The sequence below is a fragment of the Mirounga leonina genome, unplaced genomic scaffold (assembly GCF_011800145.1).
Source record: "Mirounga leonina isolate KUSES-001 unplaced genomic scaffold, KU_Mleo_1.0 Mir_173, whole genome shotgun sequence".
Classification (NCBI taxonomy): domain Eukaryota; kingdom Metazoa; phylum Chordata; class Mammalia; order Carnivora; family Phocidae; genus Mirounga; species Mirounga leonina.
In genome coordinates, this window is record NW_023270447.1 from 61,764,624 (window position 1) to 61,778,535 (window position 13,912).

Here is a 13,912-nt window from a genome sequence, read left to right on the forward strand (position 1 = left end):
TAAAACATACACAAGCATAAAAGACTAGTGAGAAATAGAATAGGTGAGTGTATGGCATTTTGGGGAGGGGAGAATTTTAAGCGATCACTGTTTCCCAACTTTTCTATAATTGTGTTATATTACTTCTATACTTTGTTTTTCCAACCAATTAATCAGTATCTATGAAGAGCCCACTAAGCCACTTCGATGTGGCTTCTTCTCCACATTTAGTCATGGTTTAGTCATGGAGTTTATTCTGCTGGTCTTTGGGTCATTTTCTGGGTTATTTACACTGATGGGAGTGTTCGCTAGTTGTTTCTAAGGGACGAGGTGAGCCTAGGGTCCTCCTACTCTGCCATCTTCCTGGAAGTCTCTTACTTCTATACTTTTTTTTTTTTTTAAGATTTTATTTATTTGAGAGAGAGAGAGAGAGAGCGAGTGCACGAGAGAGGGATGGAACAGAGGGAGAGGGACAAGCAGACTCCGTGCTGAGCTTGGAGCCTGACACAGAGCTGGATCCCATGACCCTGAGACTATGACCTGAGCTGAAATCAAGAGTCGGATGCTGAACTGACTGAGCCACCCAGGTGCCCCTGTACTTTTTTTTTTAATTTTTACTTATTTATTTATTTTTTATTTTTTTTAAAGATTTTATTTATTTATTTGAGAGAGAGAGTGAGAGAGAGAAAGAGCACAAGAGGGGGGAGCGGGAGAGGGAGAAGCATACTCCCTGCTGAGCAGGGAGCCCAATGCGGGACTTGATCCTGGGACTCCAGGATCATGACCTGAGCCGAAGGCAGTCGCTTAACCAATTGAGCCACCCAGGCGCCCACTTTTTTTTTTTTTTAAAGATTTTATTTATTTATTTGACAGAGAGAGAGAGACAGAGAGGGGGGAACACAAGTGGGGGGCAGTGGGAGAGGGAGAAGCAGGCTTCCCGCCGAGCAGGGATCCCGATGTGGGGCTCGATCCCAGGACCCTGGGATCATGACCTGAGCCAAAGGCAGACACTTAACGGCTGAGCCACCCAGGTGCCCCACCTTTTTTTTTTTTTTTTTAAAGAGAGAACCAATTAAGAAAATAGATTTCTGATGAGATTACAAATTCACCCTTATGAACCAGTGAGAATTCTTTGGATCTGAAGTGACATAAATGAGGTGACAATACAGGTTTTCACAGCAACAGCATCTTTTGAAGACAAAGAATATATGATAACAGATAATACAAGAAAGATTTTGATTGTTTTGTTTAGGTTTTTCAATTTATTAACTCGGAAGTAATTCAATCACACAATATCACAATCTACAAGTAGAAAGAGGGAGAGGACGGGGTTAACTGTGCTGAAGAAATTATTATTATTTTCTTTCAAAGATTTTATTTATTTATTTGAGAGAGAGAGACCACAAGCAGGGGGAGCGGCAGGCAGAGGGAGAGGGAGAAGCAGGCTTCCCGCTGAGTCAGGGAGCCTGATGTGGGGCTTGATCCCAGGACCCTGGGATCATGACCTGAGCCGAAGGCAGATGTTCTACCGAGCCTGAGCCACCCAGGCGCCCCTGTGCCGAAGAAATTGTGATGAAATGCAGAAAAACGTGGAGAGTGCCAGCAAGCACCTGTGCACCCTACAACGAGCTCTGGCAAGACCTCATACTTCCCTTTTTCCGCTTATGACAAAAAAATTTAAAGTTTGAATTGAAGCCCTTGAGAACTTCTTCCTTATCCCACTTCCCCTTTTCCTTCCCAGAGATAATCAACAATTTTAGGTTTTATCATTCCCATGCATATTTTAATATAATCACTACATTTGTGTGTATCCGAATTATAGATAGCACAATTTTCAAGCTTATTGCCAATATTATCGTCCCAAGCACATCATTATGCAACTTGCTTCTGCACTCAGCGTCATGTCTTAACATTTATGGACATACGTAGCTTTATCTATTTGCCTAGTATAGAGTAGTTCACTGAAGAAGCATGTCATAATTTATTTATCCTTTCTTCTATTTATGGACATTTAGGTTCTTCCCATCGTATGCTTTTATTACAATGCTACAAAACATTCTTTTTTTAATTGGAGTAATTATTATTATTATTATTTTAATTCCAGCATAGTTAACACATGTTATATTAGTTTCAGGTGTACAACAGAGTGATTCAACACTTCCATACATCACCCAGTGCTCATCATGATGAGTGTGCTCTTCATCCTCTTTACCTATTTCGCCCATCCCCTTACCCCTGTCCCCTCTGGTCACCATCGCCTTGTTCTCTATAGTTAAGAGTCTGTTTTTGGTTTGTCTCTTTTTTTCTTCGTTCATTTGTTTTGTTTCTCAAATTCCACGTATGTGTGAAATCATATGGTATTTGTCTTTCTTTGACTGACTTATTTCGCTAAGCATAATACCCTCTAGCTCCAACCGTGTTGTTGCAAAAGGCGAGATTTCATTCTTTTTTATGGCTGAGTATATTCCATTATATATTCTATAATATTATATATACTATATTACATATATCATATAATATATATTATACATTGGATATATTTATATTATAAATATTATGTATATATCTCACATCCTCTTTATCTGCAATTGACATTCTTGTCTGCTTCCACACACGTATGAGTTGCTCTGCAGTACATACCTAGGAGTGAAATCGCTGGGTTGCAGAGTAGCTTCTACAAGATGAGGTCAGGTTATTCTCCAAAGTGGTTGTACCAGTTTATACTTGCATAAACAGTATGCGGGAGTTCAGTTCTTGTAGCTAGCTATAAGTAGTCCCCTCTGCTCAGTGTTAACAATTTTTTTAAATTGAAGTATCGTTGACTTACAATGTCATATTAGTTTCAGGTGTACCACATAGTGATTTCACAGTTGTATGCGTTACTCCATGCTCACCACGATAATACAGTCACTATCTGGCACCAAACCACGTTATTACAGTATGAATGACTATATTCCTTATGCTGTACTTTTCATCTCTATGACTTAGTTATTTTATAATTGGAAGTTTGAACCTCTTAATCCCTTTCAACTATTTTGTCAATAAAATTTTTAATTTTCACAATCTGGTGCTGTAAAATGTACTTTGCAACTTTCTGATTCCCAGGGTGCTCATGTATTTTTTCATTGATTATGGTCCACTCAGGTTTGCTCTTCTATGAATTGTCTGTGAGGTCCTTTTCTCACTTTCTCATTGTATTGTTTGTCATTTTGTTATCAAACTGTAGATGTTCTATATGAATTTTGGACACTAATCCTTTGTCAATTATATGCATCACAAATATTTCCTTTCATTTTGCATCTTTAACTTTGTTTATGATGACTTTTGTTGGACATAACAGTTAATTTTAATGACAAATATATCAGTCTTTTACATTATGGTCGGTCCTTTTTGCTTCTCATTTAAGAAATCTTTTTTAAAATACTTCTTTCTTCACAACCTTAAATGTATTCTATATATTTTTTGAAATTTTAAAGTTTTAATTTTAAGTCTTTACCTGGAATTTATCTCATATAATGTGAATTAATGATTAAATTTTAATTTTTTCTTTTGGATGTGTCACAGCATAAATTTTTAAACAGCCCTTCCTTTTTGCATTGGTTACAAAGCTGCCTCTGTCATAGGTGGTTTTCATATGTGTGTTAGTCTATTTCTACACTCGGTCTTGTTCCATTGATGTAGTTGTCCATTTGGGGGCCAATTCCAGATTGTCTTAGTTGTTATGTCTTCAGATAAACCTAGCTTTCTGGTAGGCAAGCCCCCCAACCTTCTTCCTTTTCAAAATGATCCCATTCAGGTCTTCTTACTCTTCCAAATGAATTTCAGGATCAATATTTTTCTGTTGGGATTTTGATTGGAATTGTATTCAATATCAGAGTATTTTAGAGAGAATTGCCACCTTCACCATATTAAATCTTCATTATCCTTAAACATGTTATGCCTTTCCATTTATTTTGGTCTTCCTTTATATCTTTTAAAATGTTTTATAGTATTCTTTATAAGGCCATGCACATCTTTCACTAGATTCGTTCCTAGGTGATTTGGGTTTTTGTTGCTATTATGAATGATAACTTTTGTCTATTACATTTTCTATTTGATCATTACTGGTATTTAAGAAAATTATTTTTTTAAAGATTTGTTTATTTACTTTAGAGAGAGAGAGAGTGCGGGGAGGGGAGGGCAAGGGAGAAGGAGAAGGAGAGGGAAAGAATCTTAAGCAGACTTCCTGCTGAGGGTGGAGCCCTATGTGGGGCTCCATTGCATGACCCTGAGGTCATGACCTGAGTCAAAATCAGCAGCCGGACGCTTAACGGACTGAACCACCCAGGTGCCCCTAGGAAAATTATTAATGTTTGTTATCCTTGTGTTTAGAACTTTGCTGACCTCTCTTATTACTACTAAAGTTTGTCTGTAGATTCTCTTACATTTTCTATTCAGATAACAAATCAGTTGCAACTGGTTTTTACTCAACCTTTCAAATTCATATACCTCTTGATTCTTTTCCCCCCATTGTGAATTGACTTTGATCTCCAGTACAAGGAAGAATAGAAGTGTTTATAGCAAACATCCTTGCTTGTTCCAACTTGTATGCTTTGTGGTTTCACCATTGTATACACTATTTACTTCAGGTTGAAAAGAAGGTATAACTGTTACTTGTTGGAGGCACAACCATATATATTTATAAGATCTGTGTTTTGTAAATTGTAGGTCACAATCCATTCTTGGGTTGTGAGATCAATTTAGTTGGTTGCAACTCCCATTTTTTTAACAAGTGAAATAGAATGGAATGAAACAAATTGTATCAGAATGTATCACTTGTATTAAAGGTGCATATTGTTTGTAGAATTATCTATCTATCACCTATCTATCTGTGTATGTGTGTACTTGTGTGCATTTGTATACTAGGCTTTGCTATAAAATATATTTCTTAAAGAGACCACATTAAAAAAAATCTGGAAAATTCTATATTATATCATGGTTTTAAATTTTGTTCTTCATATTTACCATAGTCTTACTAATTTTTTGCCTGATTGATCTATCCATGTTTGATAGAAGTGTTTCAAAAATTTTGGACTCTGGGGGCGCCTGGGTGGCTCAGTCGTTAAGTGTCTGCCTTTGGTTCAGGTCATGATCCCAGGGTCCTGGGATCGAGCCCCGCATCGGGCTCCCTGCTCAGCAGGAAACCTTCTTCTCCCTCTCCCACTCCCCCTGCTTGTGTTCCCTCTCTCGCTGTGTCTCTCTCTGTCAAATAAATAAATAATTTAAAAAAATAGAATTAAAAAAAATTTTTGGACTCTGATTATGGATCTGTCCATTTCCCTGTAGTTCTATTTTGCTTTATATATTTGGAAGCTATGTTTTAGATGCATATAAATTTACAATTTCTCTATCTTCCTGGTAGATTGTTATTGTTATGTAATACCCCCCCTTAATTCCCATTAACTTTTTGCAGTAAATTAACGTTATCTCACCAGCTTTATTTGGAGATAGACATTTATAAATTTTTTCCATTTCTTTACTTTCAATCCATCCAATCTTATATGCTAATCTCTGTTTTGTAACAAATGCATTTAGTATAATTGCATTTATGGTGATTTCTGATATACTTCAACTTATTTTGTATTTTCTTTATTGGCATTTTCCTTGTGTTACTCCTCATGCCCCTCCAGTCCTTTTTGACTCTTTATTAGGTTGGCAAATTAATTTTTAAATATTTCTTGTATTTTTTCCTCTATTGATAGTTAATCACGTCTTTTAATTTTCCTAAAATTTTAACATATCCCATTTGAATAAAAAATATTCTAACAAACATACTGCATTTCTCTCCTTCTAACCATAGTATATGCATGGTCAATATTTAATTAAGCATAGAAGCATGTTTTGTGAATTTTTTCTCCCTGTTATTTCATTGTTTCTTCTATCTCCAACCTCTGCTGTAGTTTCATAGTTCTTTTTACTGACGTGCATCCTTTACTAGGTATGCAAATGTGAAGCCTTATGTGGGAGGACTCGTTTAGTCTTCATGCTTTTGAAGTATCTTTTTTTTGTCCCCACTCTTAGATAATAATTTACCTGCATATAAAATTTTAGGCTGACAGCTATTTTCCTTTAGCACATGAAGGATGTCACTAAATTGTCTTGTGGCCACAATTGTTGCTGAAAATAAATCGCTGTCAACCTACTGGTTTCTTCTGGGTTTTTTTGTTTTTGTTTTTTTGTTTTTTTTGGTTTTTTTCTCTCTGGTAGCTTTTACGGTTTTCTTCTTATCACCAGTGATCTACACTGTCACTGTCGTGTGTCACGCTCTGTCCACAGAGTGTCCTTCCATCAAAAGACACATGTCTTTTGCAATTATGAAAATTCTCAGGTCTAATCTCTTCAAAATTCACTTTTCCCTCATTCTCTCCATCCTCTTCTCTTGGAAAATCTCTCAGATATAGGCTGGTGCCTCTCAAGGTGTCTTTCATGTCTGCTAACTACTATAATAAAAATCAGCTTGTTGTCACTCAGGACTAAGTTCTGTGTGTGTGGCTCACAGCTATTTCCCAATTCAGTACTCTCTGGAGCTAACCTAGCATTTATCTTGTCTTTTGAGTTTTTTTTTTTTTTTTTTAAAGATTTTATTTATTTATTTGAGAGAGAGAGAGAATGAGAGACAGAGAGCATGAGAGGGAGGAGGGTCAGAGGGAGAAGCAGACTCCCTGCCGAGCAGGAAGCCCGATGCGGGACTCGATCCAGGGACTCCAGGATCATGACCTGAGCCGAAGGCAGTCGCCCAACCAACTGAGCCACCCAGGCGCCCCTTTTGAGTTTTTTATTTTGGTAACCACATTCTTTTAGTTCCACAAATATATATTTGTGTTTTCTTAATACCCACTTGGTTTTCTTTAATTTATGTCTCTTTTGTGTTTCAGATTTCTTACTCATTATTAATGGATGCTTTACCTTGGCTTATGCCTTTGAACATTTTAGACATACTTATTTTAAAGTTTTTGTAAGACTGTTTCATAAAATTAATTTTATCCCTAGGCATTTCATGTTTCAGTGGATGATTTTGATGGTTCTGTAGGCTTTCCTCTTTGGTATTAGATTACTTCATTTGTTATGACAGTCACATTTTGAATGTGTGTGTGAGAGAGAGAGAGTGTGTGTGTGTTTCTCTTGTCCTGTTTGTCTTGCCGTTTTGGGACTTGCAGGTGCCTCCATCTGACCCTCCTCCACGTCCCCAGTACAGCACCAGGTGGAATTTTCTCTGCAGTGATGTTGGGGCCATCACAGATCCAGTCATGGGGCAGCAGGTGGCTGGCTCGGGTCCTGGCCAGGAAGTTGTATCTGCAGCCTGCTTTTCTAAGCCAAGAATCCCCTGGGCAGCTGTAGTCTCAGGAAGTGAGTTGATAATTGCTTTTTCTTAACAGTCTCCTTTCTATGGAGGGAGGAGCCCAATCCCGCCTCTGGCTTCAAGCAGTGAGCCTAGCTCTGTTCCACTATTGTGCACGAAGCACTGTCAGTTCCCATCACGTGGTGGAAGCCAAAGTATGAGCTGCCACTACGTGTTTGCAGACTTGGAACATAACAGACTTGTGGCTTCAGACCCACCCACCACTTTGTAATTCATCGTCTGCTCTGGTCAAAGGAGACGTTTATCTTTTTTTCCTGCTCTTCTTATGTTTTATCAATCATTGCAATGTGTTTGGAGCAAAGGGGGTGGATCATCTTTGGTGCTTCCTCTGGATTAGAAGTCCAATCTACCTTTTTGAGTTTTTCATTTTGTTTGGAAATCCATTTACTTGTAGTTTCTGAAAGCTACACATTGTAGCCATATCACTACACACTGAAAATAATATTTTTATTAAATAATTTTACTTTTATTTATTATAAAAAATTCCCAAAATTTGTAAGCATTTTTATTGTTTCAAAGAAAATGAAGCAACTTAAAAGTCTTGTTTTTGATGGGGATTTTTGTGCTCTTTTTGTAAGCGTGGCACCATCCCCAGCCAAACCAACTCGAAAATTCTATGATTCAACTATAGGACTGGATGGAAAAAGTGCACGACCGATTTGTTGATAGAAGTCAGTCTGCTGTGGTGGCTAAGAGGATTGGGAATCCCTGGGAATCCCTCAGTCTTGGCTTTAAGTCCCAGAGCCACGGATTACTAATTGTATGACTCTGGGCAGTTCATACACGTCTTACGTGTCATTTTCCTCATCTTCTATGTGTTGGTAATAATACAAACGAATAGGATTGCTTGAGGATCGAATGACATAATACATCTGATGTATTTACATGCAGCACCTGGCACACAGTAAGTGCCCGATAAATGTTAAGCATTGTTATCATTATGATTAAATCATGAGTATATGTGTCAATTAGCCTTGGTAGATAAAACATCCAAATCATGAGGTTAGGACATAGCTGGAAAGCTCATCTGAAAAAAAAAATAATAGCAAAATAAACTCTTTTACAGTGTATCCTGTGTGGTCCAAACCATGAAAACCGCCTCACTCTCTACCACAGAACAATAAAGTTATATCAAACAACAGCAATGAAGAAAATTTGGCTAAATTGAGTTTTCCAGACTAGTAATTTTTAATAAAATTTGCTCCAGCCTCCCTTGGTCAAAATATCACCTTCAAATTTTCCATAGCTATGAATTAAAATCTTGCCAGGAGAGAATCTGCCTTTCTCACCACTAAGAAGTTAGCATCTTGACATTTTTCTACTCTTCTGTTTTTATCAGTAGTTTCTATTAATGAAATCACAGTTCATTTCTTCCCTCCTGAGTTAAAAAAAAAAAAAAATCCCAACAAACTGAAGGATGATCTCAGTCTGAGAAGAACAGTTCAACTCTGCGATGATGCAATGCCTATAAATATTGTCCTATTAGACAAGGGCTCAGTGGCTTAAGTGGCCTAGTTAAACAATGAAAGCTAACCTGCTTGGTCCCTTGGGCTCACAAAACCAAGAACTTAGGGACTCAATTTAATCCCGGGGGACTCAACTTTAAAGGCACCTTATTTAACTTGCTTTTAAAAATAGTGCACTGTGTGTTGGTGTGTTTTATTTAGCAGACGCACTGATGACGGGTTGGGGGGGGTTGGTCTGTCTGCCTGGTTTAACATCAGTGCAGCACCTTTTGTGAATGGATGTGGGATGGAAGGGTGCTAAAACAAGGCATCGATGCATGTGCAAAAACTTGTCAGTTGTTCACAGAGCAATGAGACAACTGTAGGAGAAAGGAGAGGTCAAAAGCAGGATTTCTGCTGAAGAGAGAAAAAGGACTGTGTCTCTAGGGCTGAATTCACACCATATTTAGAACAAGTGTCAATGTTGGAACGTATGACAACTCTTTGGGAGGTGGATAGGAGCCTTACACACTAGGACTTCAAGGACACAGTCAAAGGCTTGTAGGTTCACCTTTCCCACCAGCCAGCATGGTTACCAGTTCACTGTTGCTCATGTCTTCAAGGTGAACTCCATGGAAGAGTAGGTGTATTTATATTGGAGGACTGAAGAGTTCTCCCCGTCCTGCTGTGAAGTGTGGAAGGACTGTGCCCGGCACTGTGGTAAGTGGGAGACTGGAATTATCCGCTTTCTGGTCTTGTTATTGACAAGGAAGAACTTGAAGAGAAAATAGAGACTCGGAGTATTTTTTCAAATACCTGTTGGCATTTGTATGTTGTTCTTGGAGAAATGTCTATCCAAGTCCTTGGCCCATTTAAAAAAATCAAGTTATTAGTTGTTTTTGCTACCTAATTGTAGGAGGTTTTTTTTTTTAATTTTATTTTATTACTTTGTTCAATTAGTCAGCATATAGTACATCATTAGTTTTTGATGTAGCATTCAATGATTCGGTAGTTGTGTATAACACCCAGTGCTCATCACATCATGTTCCCTCCTTAATACCCATTGCTCAGTTACCCCATCCCCCCACCTACCTCCCTTTCCACAACCCTCAGTTTGTTTCCCGGAGTCAAGAGTCTCTCATGGTTTGTCTCCCTCTCTGATTTCTTCCCATTCAGTTTTCCCTCCCTTCCCCTATGATCCTCTGCACTGTTTCTTATATTCCACATTTGAGTGAAACCATATGATAATTGTCTTTCTCTGCTTGACTTATTTCATTTAGCATAATCCCCTCCAATTCTATCCATGTTGATATAAATGGTAGGTATTCATCCTTTCTGATGGCTGAGTAATATTTCATTGTATATATGAATCACATCTTCTTTATCCATTCATCTGTTGAAGGACATCTCGGCTCCTTCCACAGTTTGGCTATTGTGGACATTACTGCTATGAACATCGGGGTGCAGGTGCCCCTTCTTTTCACTACATCTGTATCTTTGGGGTAAATAGTTAGTAGTACAATTGCTGGGTTGTAGGGTAGCTCTATTTTTAACTTCTTGAGGAACCTCCTTACTGTTTTCCAGAGTGGCTGTACCAGCTTGCATTACCACCAACAGTGTAAAAGGGTTCTTCTTTCTCCACATCCTTGCTAATTGTAGGAGTTCTTTATATATTTTGGCAATTAACCCCTTATTGGATATATAATTTTCAAATATTTTCTCTTGTTCTGTAGGTTACCTTTTCACACTGTTGATTGTTTCTTTTATGAAAAAAAAATCCACATCACTAATCATCAGGGAAATGTAAATCAAAACCACAATGAGATATCCCCTCACAAATGTCAGGATGGCTATTATATTAAAAAAAGACAAGTGTTGGTGAGGGTGTTGTGAAATTCGTACCCTTGTGTACAACTCATGGGATCGTAAGATGGTACAGCTGCTATGGAAAACAGTATGCAAATTCCTCAAAAAATTAAATGTAGAACCATCATTTGATCCAGCAATACTGCTTCTGGATATTTATCCAAAAAAATCAGAATCTCAGAGATATTAGCACTCCCATGGTCATTGTAGCACTATTCACAATAGTCAAGATGTGGAAAGAACCTAAATGTGCACTGACAGATGAATGGATAAAGAAAATGTGATATGTATATATATGCATACACACATGCATTCAATGAAATACCATTTGGCCGTAAAAAAAGCAGGAAATTCTGCAATATGTAATAACATGGATGAAACTTGAGGACATCATGCCAAGTGAAATAAACCAGTCATAGAAGGACAACTACTGCATGATTGCACTTCCATGAGGTATCTAAAATAGTCAAATTCATTCACTCATAGAATCAAAGAGTGGGGTGGGGTTGCCAGGGGCTGAGGGGAGGGGGATATAGGGAGTTATTAATCAATGATCATAAAGTTTCAGTTAAGCAAGACGAATCAGCCCTAGAGATGTACTGCACAACATTGTACCCTAGTCAGCAATACTGATTGTGCACTTAAAAGCTTGTTAGGAGAGTAAATCTCATGTTAAATGTTCCTAACATACTACATTAAAATGAGAGGAAAAAGAAAATTTAGGCAGCCGAAGAAAGAACCTTGGAGAATGACAGAAGTTTGTAAATGTGCAAACTGAATCTTTCGATGGTCTGGCATTCCTAATTTGGATGTCTTTGCTCACTCTTACCTTATGTTTGGATTCCCTTCTGCCATCTGGGTCTGAACTCTTCCAGTGCCTCAAATGGAAGTAATCCCTCTCAATGTGATGTCTGCTCCTCTTTATTGGCACTGATCACTCTCTCCTTCATGTCATAGTTATTGGTACAGACGCGTATATATGTCTCAGGGTCTGTGTGTTCTGGGAACCAAGAATCTCAACTTCCTGATCTTGTGGTCCAGATCCTCACTGAGCTTTCTAAAGATGATGATGATGATGATGATAGTGAGGAGGAAGATGAAGAAGATTATCACAGCACATTCAAGTGGAACAAATATAACTTCGTAAGCAGACTGTCCTTGGTTTGAACTTAACCCTGCCATTTGCTAATTGCGTAGCAATTGGCAAGTTCCTCAACATAGCCGAGCAAAGTTATTTTGAGAGTTAAATAAATTAACCTACATTTATATGTGCTCTATTCTAGAGCACACAACAGATGCTCCAGAAATAGTAAATTCTCTTTTCTTCTCTGTCTGCCCCCTACCCAGTCCACGATAGTTCCTAGTTTATAGAGAGCTTCTATCTTCAGTGCGCTAGTTGAGAGCCTTTCAGTTGCAAGTGACAGAAACTCAGCTTAAGTAGATGTCAAAAATGAACATTTGCTCACATAATTGCAAAGGCAAAGCAAGGCTTGATCTGGGGCTCAAGTGATATGATCGAAGCCCAGATTTTCTCTCTTCACTTCTTAGCGCCGCCTCCTCTGTGATTGCTTACTTCTCAGGCAGGCTCTGTACCTCAAGGCAGATGGCCACCAAAGCTCCCATTTCTGTCCTCAGCAACATCAGAGGAAGGAAAGCACCTTTTTCCTAGCTGCCCTAACCAAAGTCTGATATTTCATCCAATTTTATTGGCCTGGCCATCCCTGAACCGACACTGTAGTTTGGGGGACCTGGTGTCCTGAGTGGCAGCGTTGGGTCTCACATTTCCTCATAGCTGAGGGAGAGAATAGCCCTCGCTAAAATCCACATGCACCAAGAGAAGGGAAGAGATGGCTCCTCAAGGATAATCAGGGGGCTATGACCAGAAGAAGGTGACTAAGTGACAGGCAGGCAAAATGTCTACATGACTTCCATGAGATTAGACACCTAGGGAAGACTCCTGTTCGGTGGAATTTCTAAAAACTGTACGGACATATAGATGCTTCTATACTTCCGTGGTTTGGGGGTTTCCTTATCACTTCCCCAGTGTTATGGACACGTGTGTGTATGTGAATTTCTGGTGAGCTAAGTGACATCCTAGGATTACGGTGCTTCTCTCAGTGTGTTGGTAGGAAAGGACACACTCAAAGGACTTGAATATAAAGGACTGTTTAGATAGATGTGGGCAGGGTTAGCCCACAGCAGAGAGTGAAGCTTGCGGGGTCTAGCCTGGAGTAGCAAAAAGAAGAAAGGGGATTCCCAGAGTCCAGCGGGAGCTGGGGTTGCAGATGAAGGTGACCAGAGAGGAGCCAAGGCCGAGAAGATCACAGCTACTTTTGGATCCATGGTAAACTGGGAGGGAGCAGGGCAGCAAATACCCCAGCCTCCCTCTACTCTCACCTCCATTCTCACGCTGCTGCCAACCATTGGCCAAACCCAAGCAGAAGCCAGACAGCAAGGGAGCCCAGGTGAGAGAGTGCACAGAGCAGGGCAGAGAAGGGCAAAGAAGAGAGAGTAGCCAGCAAGGTCCTACTGTTCTGCAAGGTTTATTCTCTGGGAGGAAAGCACAGTTGTGTTAGCCACTTGGCCCGTGATCAGTGCAGTTGGGGGAAGGGGGTGTTTAGTCAGTGTCTGGCTAAATTCTGATTTATTCTCTTTGCTTTTGGAAATGTAATAATCTTTCCATCAAAGCTCCATCTATCTGCCAAAATAATGCATGTTCTTTTGTACAAATGAAAGAATTACTGCTATTATGCAAACACTGAAAGGGGAGCACATTTGCATGCAAAGGGGAAGAAAGAAAAATCCTATTTGCAATAAAATTAATTATACCAGTGTGGCAAAGAGACACATGAGTATCCATTTAACACTTGAACGGGAGCAGAACCAACTTTCCTTGCCAACCCTGATGAAATAATGGAAGCCAAAAAGAAAAGGCCTAGATAGAATAAATAGGAATTGGGAATTTCTGGCCATTTTAAGACTCCCCCCTCAACAGAAACAAAAGATTGAAATGAAGGTTTTTACAAATATTAACCATGAATATTAATGTTCTATGGCTGATGCCTGAACCAAGTTCCTCATTAAAATGGCCTTTTGGTAGAGGAGTGTTAGCATGCAAGATCTGCGGCTGGTATCAGGTGCCACGGAGAATGTGCTTTGCATCTGAAACCAGCAGGAAGGTAAATGCCTTGGGTTTGGAACTTGTCGGGTGTTTTCTATACTG